The 8,545-nt window shown below is 37.1% G+C and overlaps 1 long non-coding RNA gene and 1 pseudogene across 1 annotated transcript in view; one reads left to right on the top strand and one right to left on the bottom strand.

Moving 5' to 3' along the window:
* The window catches only part of LOC109498754, a 376,552-nt gene that overhangs the window by 209,766 nt on the left and 158,241 nt on the right, over positions 1-8,545 (bottom strand). The window lies entirely within an intron of this gene.
* Positions 2,052-2,488, top strand: LOC101088206 (annotated as a pseudogene).

Here is an 8,545-nt window from a genome sequence, read left to right as displayed (position 1 = left end):
CCCTTTAGAAATCGTTAAATCAAATAAACTCGTTTTTGCTGGGTAGTCAAAGGTCTGCGTTAGAAGCAACTAGTCTTGTACTCTGTATGATCTCTTGGAGGGGGGTGGTTAAGAAGTCTAGTCAGAGGAGCAGCAACTTTTTAAATTCTCTTGAGAATGAGTTAACACAAAGGCTGGGTCCAGCTGATTGAAACGGGGCTGATGCAACCCACTGTCTCCCCAACAGACTGAGCCGCAAGTTATATAAACCATAAGGATGATTAATGTGTTCAGATTAGTCATGCCAAGATATGGTTTAGCAGTCACCTGAAGACACCCAGCTAAAGTCCGTATCGCCTCAACTCTTCCAGAACCTAATGGAGTCTTGGGAGGCATTACTGAATACAGGTGCCCCTCATCTAGGAACACTAACAGAATTCCAAACTCTCAACAAAAGTTACTATGTTATTATGAAATGATTCAAACTGCAGTAGGATTTTCCCTGCGAGTTACCCCTAAGGTATAAACTGCTTTATGCATGTAAGCATTGTTTGATGTGCGGAAACTTGAATTATATTCAATGTTCCTATGGCACATTCATTGTGTAAAACAGACAGTACATGAATTGAAATCTTAACTCTTACTGAATGGTAAGCACAGAGGAACTGATTGGAGAATAATCAAGTTTCAAAAATCTACTTTACACAAAACCATGGAGAGCAAAGGATAAGCAATCTGGCCACAGCAGCCACAGATCGTAAAGACTGAACCCAACCATCATCACGTCTTAAACTTCTAAAATGTAGAATGTTTAAGCCACTACAACTTTTTAATCTATTTAATGTTGGCTATATTGTATGAATCATTCAACAGTTACAACTCAAGTTTGACCTTTCACTTTCTTATCTAGAGAAAATTTCATTTTCAAGTATCCAAGAATATTTAAACTATTCGAAGTATTTCAAGAGAACTTTTGGCACTTGTCACCAAGCTCAATAGCTAACAGTTGCTGCCACCTATAGGCCCAATTTCAAGAGAAGAAGCTGGGACTTGAACAGGGCCTTGCACAGTTTAACAGAGCAAGTTTATTTTTCTTTCTCAGGGAAAGACACAGTTGGTCCCCATAGACTGCTGATACAGCTCCCTGAGAAAAGAAGATTCAGATATGACAAATTTTTGTCTCCTTCAGCCACAATCTCTTTAAACCACCTCACGGGTTAGGGGTGGGGGAGGGAGCAGCCAGAACTTGAAACCATCAGCCTCTCTGCTCAAAAAACAAATGAAACAAAACGAACTCAAGTTAGCCGTCAAGTTAGCGAGGCCTTCAGTCACATATCATTGTAATTGTCACGGCTATACAATCATGTGAAAAAAAGTGACAAGGAGATACTTTCTTTTGTGTCAATTAGCATGTTCTCACATGTGAGAATCTGAATTTTTTGGACACTCTCTCTCTGCTGGAGATTTTGTAAACTCTTCACTCTGAGACTAAACATCTATATAGCTATACCTGTATCTAGAGATGTGTGTGTCTATACAACTGTATAGATATTATATATTTTTATATATATAATATATATTTTTATATATTATATTTTTAAAAACTGTCTTCTAACTTAAAATGACATGTGAAAGTAGTCTTTACTACCTCCATTTTACTGATTCAAAAAATCCTAAGGCTAAAGGGTGCCTGGGTGTCTTGGTGGGCTGGCCATCCAACTCCTGATTTTGGCTCAGGTCATGATCTAACAGTCGTGGGATCGATCCCGTATCACACTCTGCTGGGCATGGAGCCTGCTTGGGTCTCTCTCTCTCCCTTTCTCTCTCTGCCTCTTCCCCTGCTCATGCTTTCTCTCTCTAAAAATAAATAAACAAACACTTAAAAAACAAAACTAAGGCTGAAAGAAAAAAAGTGTATCCATTAAAAAAAAGTTAAATCTCAGCTGCAGGATTTTTTTTTTTTTGTAATCAGTAAAATGCAGAGAGTAAAGTCTACCTTCAAATATCACTTTAAGGGGAGGCAGGAGCAACACGGAGGAGACGGCACTGACCTGGGAGCACAGCCACTACCACCATGAGCCTCCTCAACAAGCCCAAGGGTGAGATAGCCCCCGAGGAGCTGCAGAAGCGGGAGGAGGAAGAGCGTAACACGGGTCCACTCTCCGTGCTCACACAGTCGGTCAAGAACAACACCCAAGTGCTCATCAACTGCCGCAACAACAAGAAGCTCCTGGGCCGTGCAAAGGCCTTTGACAGGCACTGCAACATGGTGCTGGAGAATGTGAAGGAGATGTGGACCGAGGTCCCCAAGAGCGACAAGGGCAAGAAGAAGTCCGAGCCAGTCAACAAGGACCGCCACATCTCCAAGATGTTCCTGTGCGGAGACTCCGTCTGTCATCTTGATCCTGCGGAACCCGCTCATCGCCGGCAAGTAGGGGCCTCGTCCCCGCTGTCATCCTGCGAAGACCTGCCCTCTGTAATGGGAATAATAAAGTCCTGTGTTTTTCTTAAAAAAAAATCACTTTAGGGATTAGAAGACATTTTATTTTTATATACTATATATTTACATATATGTACACGTAAATGAGTATGTTTGTATTTATTCACTGAATATATTCTCAGTGAATAGCACACCATAGCTTATAAAAATGTTAGCTCTGTTACACCACTAATTTTATGATATTCGGGAAGTCATTTCATAATTGGACTTCTATTTCGTTATTTGTAAAGGGAAGAGCTCAGACTAAGTATTTTCTAGATTCCCCCTGGGCTAAATATTCTAGCATAAGGCTTTTGAGTATGGCAGTCCTCTCTACCCACCCCAGCTGGACCCATTTCTGTATTCGGGCTACACGTATGCTGGGTAAATGGTTGCGAATTCATGTGCCCTCCAGCCGTGTGTTCCTTCTATATTGCACAACACGAGGAGACCAGAAAAGAAAGAAAACCTTCACGACTGATGACCATTTCACAATTCCTAAATACATTTGTCCCCTTGTTATGAGCTACACTGCATCCCCCCAAAAGTCTTATGTTGAAGTCCTCATCCCCAATATCTCAAATGTAACTGTATTTGGCCTTTAAAGACTTGATCAAGTTAAAATGAAACCATTAGGGTGGGCCCTAATGCAATCTGGTGTTCATATAAGAGGAAATTTATACACACACACAGACACAAGGGGTATGCACCCACAAAGGAAAGACCATCTGAGAATATGGCGAGAAGGCACCAGATAAAGGCAGCATTTGCAAACCAAGAAGAGAAGTCTCAAAAAACAAAAAACTAATCATGCCAACACCCTGATCTTGGACTACCAACCTCCAGAATCTGTTGTTTAAGCCACTCACTCAGCCTGTGGTATTTTGTATTGATAGCCCTAGCAAATTAATATACCTCTTGACCTAACTCTGACTTTGAATAACTTACTTATGTTCTCAGATTTCTTACACTTAAAATACAGATATTTCAAAAGTTGTAAGATTAAAAATGATGATGTATATAAATGGCCTCCTATGTTGCTAACACAAAGTAGTTGCTCAAACATTAATTCTTTCCCTTCCTAAACCCTGCCTCTGCTGTCAAGTGAACTTGAATAATCTTTGGAATGCAAGTTCACATTTTTTTGTTCTTCCAGTAGTCACTTGGTCTATGTGTACATAACTTGACAAAATATTTTAAAATAAATGTTGATATGTAACATCTTTTGTGAATACACATTAAATGTAATCAGTTATATTTAACAAAATAATTCAGTGAAAATAATACATATGAAATCAAAACTATCCCAATCAATCCAGACTATATAGGTACCATATCTGGGTGAATTCTAAGGCTTATCCTACACAAAGCTTATGGATTTCACCACTTAGATAAACATTTCAAAGTCTAAATGTTCATTCAAATCTACCTTAGGCATACATGTTTACTGAGCTTCTATGATTAAGATTGTCTTAATATGGTCCCCCCCCCCCACCTTCTAGCACAGGCTCAAATATGTTGGAGCTTCTCTTCTAACAACCATCGTCTCTCCTCCCATGCTCCACCTTCAATTATATCTCAGTTCCTGTCTTGTTATGTGTAGGATTAATTCAATTTCTTCCTATTATTCTAAATTTACTTCAGATTTTATGAACCAGTAAAGCTTAAGGATAATAAAAACAAAATTAATACCCATACTTGTAAAACAATACTAATTCAAGGAGGCAAAACTTTCAATAAGAATACCCTTACCTTTTTTTATTCTTTTGGCCCAATTCCACAATATTTTTTATTTCTTTTTCCTCCCTTCCCCTCAAAACTCAAAACCCAAAGCAGATTCTTCCCAGAAGCCCATGAAAAAGGGAAAATAATGAAAACAAATGTAAGTTAAACTTTTTGCAAACTTTGGAAAATGAGCTGTTCTGGTTCATTTCAAATTTTTTTGGCAAAGATCCACAGTTAAATAGGAACCAAGATCACATATCCACAGTGAAGAGTGGAGAGGGCACATGGTGAAGAGCTGACCAGTTTCCATCTAATTAAAGAGAGAGCTTGCTATGGTAATCAGGTAAAGTCAGAAGTTTTCCTCATACAGAACTCAGAGAATTGTGACTGTTATAGCCCCACCATCTAAGGTAATAAAGTAATAAAGTTTTCAAACTAACAAATGCTGGAATAAACATGACAAAACTTGAAAAAATCTTAACTTTAGCATAAATGATAAATACATGAAATAAGAAAAATAATTTGAAAACAGACAAAACTTTCTCAAGCTAATCCTTTAGCTACAAGTAGCACCAAGTACGACTAGTTACTTGAGAAACAGCAATAGAGTAAAAGAGACAATTCAAAGAGTAGAACATTTATTAAAATTCCAATTAATATCATTGCTGGACACTGTTGGTTAGTTAACAGAGTCCCATTTGCAATTCCTTCTTTTATGTTTTATTTTATATATTTTTTAAGTTTATTTATTTATTTTGAGAGAGAAAGAGAGCAGGAGCAAGGAGGGGCAGAGTGAGGGGTTGGGGAGAGAGAGAATCCCAAGCAGGCCCTGATGTGGGGCTTGATCTCATAAACTGTGAGATCATGACCTGAGCCGAAATCAAGAGTCAGATGCTTAACTGACTGAGCCACCCAGGCACCCCTGCCATTCCTTCTTTTAAAAACCTTCCAATTATTGGTCTGTGGCAGCCATGTGGCCCAGTTCTGGACAGTGATATATAAGTCATGGAGTAGAACTTTCTTTTTTTTTTTTTTTTTAATTTTTTTTTTTTAACGTTTATTTATTTTTGAGACAGAGAGAGACAGAGCATGAACCGGGGAGGGGCAGAGACAGAGGGAGACACAGAATCGGAAACAGGCTCCAGGCTCTGAGCCATCAGCCCAGAGCCCGACGCGGGGCTCGAACTCACGGACCGTGAGATCGTGACCTGAGCTGAAGTTGGACGTTTAACCGACTGAGCCACCCAGGCGCCCCAGGAGTAGAACTTTCTGGGGAGTCTTTTGTTTGTCCCCCCTACCACACACACCCATTTAGCCTTAAGGGGAGTTTTTTTAAATAGTTATTTTTTAGATAAAGAAAAATTATAGATTCAGTTCAGTCATTTACCTTTATCACTTCTTGCTCTTTGGAATGTGAAAAGATGTCTAAAAGTGTAGTACCTCCCTTATGACCATGAAGAGATAAGCATGAGGAAAGAGGCCCACATGTTAAACATGGCAGAGCCCTAAAATGGAGAGATTCTCTTTACTATATCAACTTCAGTCTGCCTATCCCCCAGATTCTTGCTTCAAGGGACAAATAAACCCCTTTGTTTATTAAGCTACTATAGTTGGATTTTCTACTGCTTATGGCCAAACACACTTATAACTGATGCAATATCCTCAAAGTTCATAAGGAAGTTTATCCATAAAACAAGAACAGGTTACTGTGAAAAGGGAAGAACCAGATAACTTGAAAGAATTCTTGCAATTTCAACATAAGACTGGCAAATTTTTCATACTAGAAGGGCTAAAGAGTGGAGGTAAACTTACACAACAAAGAGCAGAGATATAAATATAAAAGTTCAGAGAAATAACAGACATATCCAGTGGGCATGAAATCTGGCCCTAGAAGATCTCCAGAGAGAAGAGAGAAAACAAACAGGAGAATAAAATCCAAAAAAAAATTGACAGAAATTTTTCCTCTGAACTGAAATACAGCATAAGTACCAAACTGAAAGGAATCACACCAAGTGTCAAACAAAATGAATGGAAAAAAATACCTATACCTTAGCACTTTATAGTAAAGTTTCAGAATTCTGAGAATCCCAAATGGATCTACTAAGTTTCTATGAGAAAAATGTAAGTATTTCATCAATAAAGAAATTATCATCAGACTTTCATCAGTAGCAGATGCTTAGAAAATGTAGCAATATATTTAAGGTTCAATAGGCAAATGATTTTCAATGTAAAGTTGTACATTCAGGTAAACTGTTATTTTAGTATGAGGATACGACAAGAATCTGACTCCATTCTTGACATTTTACCCCTGACAGTTTTCAGTCTTCACCCTTCTTTCTCCCCCACACCCCCTCCTGGCCCCATACCCAGGCAAACCTATAAACAGGACTAAGCACTACCTCCCTTGGGACTGGCAAGATGTTCACACCTTCACTATGGCCTTACTCTGTAACTTTCACTCAAGACACTTCCGACTGGCTTGGGTATCTTGCCTGCTATTTCCTCAGAAGGCTTCATTATGTGAGAAATAAATGTTTCCCACCATATTGGTGAGCGTAGGACATCATCGCTCTCTCAACATTTAAACCAATTTCATGTGGGAGACTGATTCTACTCACTTCGAGGTAACAATAGAGACTAAATAAAGATATTCCCTAATATACAAAAGCCTGAGAAACCTGTTTATGTATCTTTCTAGGAAAAAAAAAATCTACTGAAGATGTTCTCCAGAAAAGTACAAAATGTTCCCAAGATGACATCTATCTTAATATATATATATATATATATATATATATATATATATATATATATGTTTCAAGATATACAGTACAGTGAAAACAAATTATAGGATTTCTACAGCAAGTCAAGAAATGAGTTAGACCAAATTAAAACTGCAAGTCAGAACTCCAAATAGCAGAATTTTTGGAAGAACTTCAAGACAAATGGCATGATTAAGAAGTTTAAACTTCTTACTGACATGATGTAAGCATGTTTCTCATGTCAGTAAGAATAGAGATGACTGAAAACTTCAGGGGAGAGGAAAGCTTAGTAAAAAAGTTATAATTCAAACAGGAAACAAAACTGAGAAATGATTTTGAGCATTTGATGATATGAAATACAAACAAAAGAAAAAGAATCTGAGTTTGATATTTTTTAGTGACATAGAGTTATTTCTTTCTCTGTGCATCAAATCATACTATTTGGTTCTTCAGATAAAAATACATACATACTACTACATTATGAACACTCTATTACTTTTCAATTTTAGAACCAATGTTTAAATAAAGCATAGAGGATATAGGTTCAGATTACAGTGTCCTGAAAAATCTTAACAATGAAAATATGTTAGTTAATAGATGCCTGAAAGAAAGATGGAGAGGGGGTAAGAGGCAATAAGAGTTAGATATTAGTTTTCTACATATATATAATATTATGTACATATACAAGTTATTTATAATATAAATATTTTAACTAATTCAAGTTATTAATTTTAATGATGTCCAATTTATCAGTCTTCCCTGATGATGCCATTCTGGGCCTGTAGTTTTCTTTTGGAGAAGTTTTAAATTATGGGTTTGATTACATTAACAGACATAGGACTATTCTGATTTGTCTATTTCTTGTTATGTCAGTGTTGGTAAGTCAATTTTTTTTTTGAGAGAGAGAGAGAAGGAGCAAGTGAGAAAGAGAGAGAGAGATTCCCATGAGGGGCAAAGAGAGAGGGGGAGTGAGAGAAGCAGGGCTCACCTGAAGTGGAGCTCGTGCTCACCCGAAGTAGGACTCAAACTCACAAACCAAGAGATCATAACCTGAGCCAAAGTCAGATGCTTAACTGACTGAGCCACACAGGCGCCCCTTGGTAATTTGATTTTTAAGGAATTTTCTCATTTCATAGAAGTTGCTAAATTATTATAATAAAGTTGCTTACAATTTCTTCTTCTTATTGTGCATGTATATATATAAATATGTATACAGATCTTAATTATTTTTTATTTAGTATCAAGATATATATATCTTAATTTTTAAATTTGTATACATGTACCTATATAAAATACATAAAGCACCGCCATGAAGAAAATATTGACAAGCCAGTATTTAAAAAGGGTAAAAGACACAACTATTGTTTCCTTACCTATATAATGTGAAAATAATACCTACTCCAGAGTTAAGCTTAAAACTCTTTGTAAAAATGAAACATAAAGCAAGATCCATATGAGAAGTAATCAAATATGGATGATACAAAGATATAAAAAAACATGGGCTATTCCAAATTTTCATGTTTCAACTAGATGTGTTGTCGTCCCATAAGCATAGCCAGAAAGAGTAAGAGAACACGAGAAAGAAAAACTTCCAATATAGACA

This window comes from Felis catus, chromosome A1 (assembly GCF_018350175.1).
Source record: "Felis catus isolate Fca126 chromosome A1, F.catus_Fca126_mat1.0, whole genome shotgun sequence".
In the NCBI taxonomy this organism is placed as follows: domain Eukaryota; kingdom Metazoa; phylum Chordata; class Mammalia; order Carnivora; family Felidae; genus Felis; species Felis catus.
The sequence above is the reverse complement of the archived record's forward strand: the minus strand, read 5'-3'. Positions and strand labels throughout refer to the sequence as shown.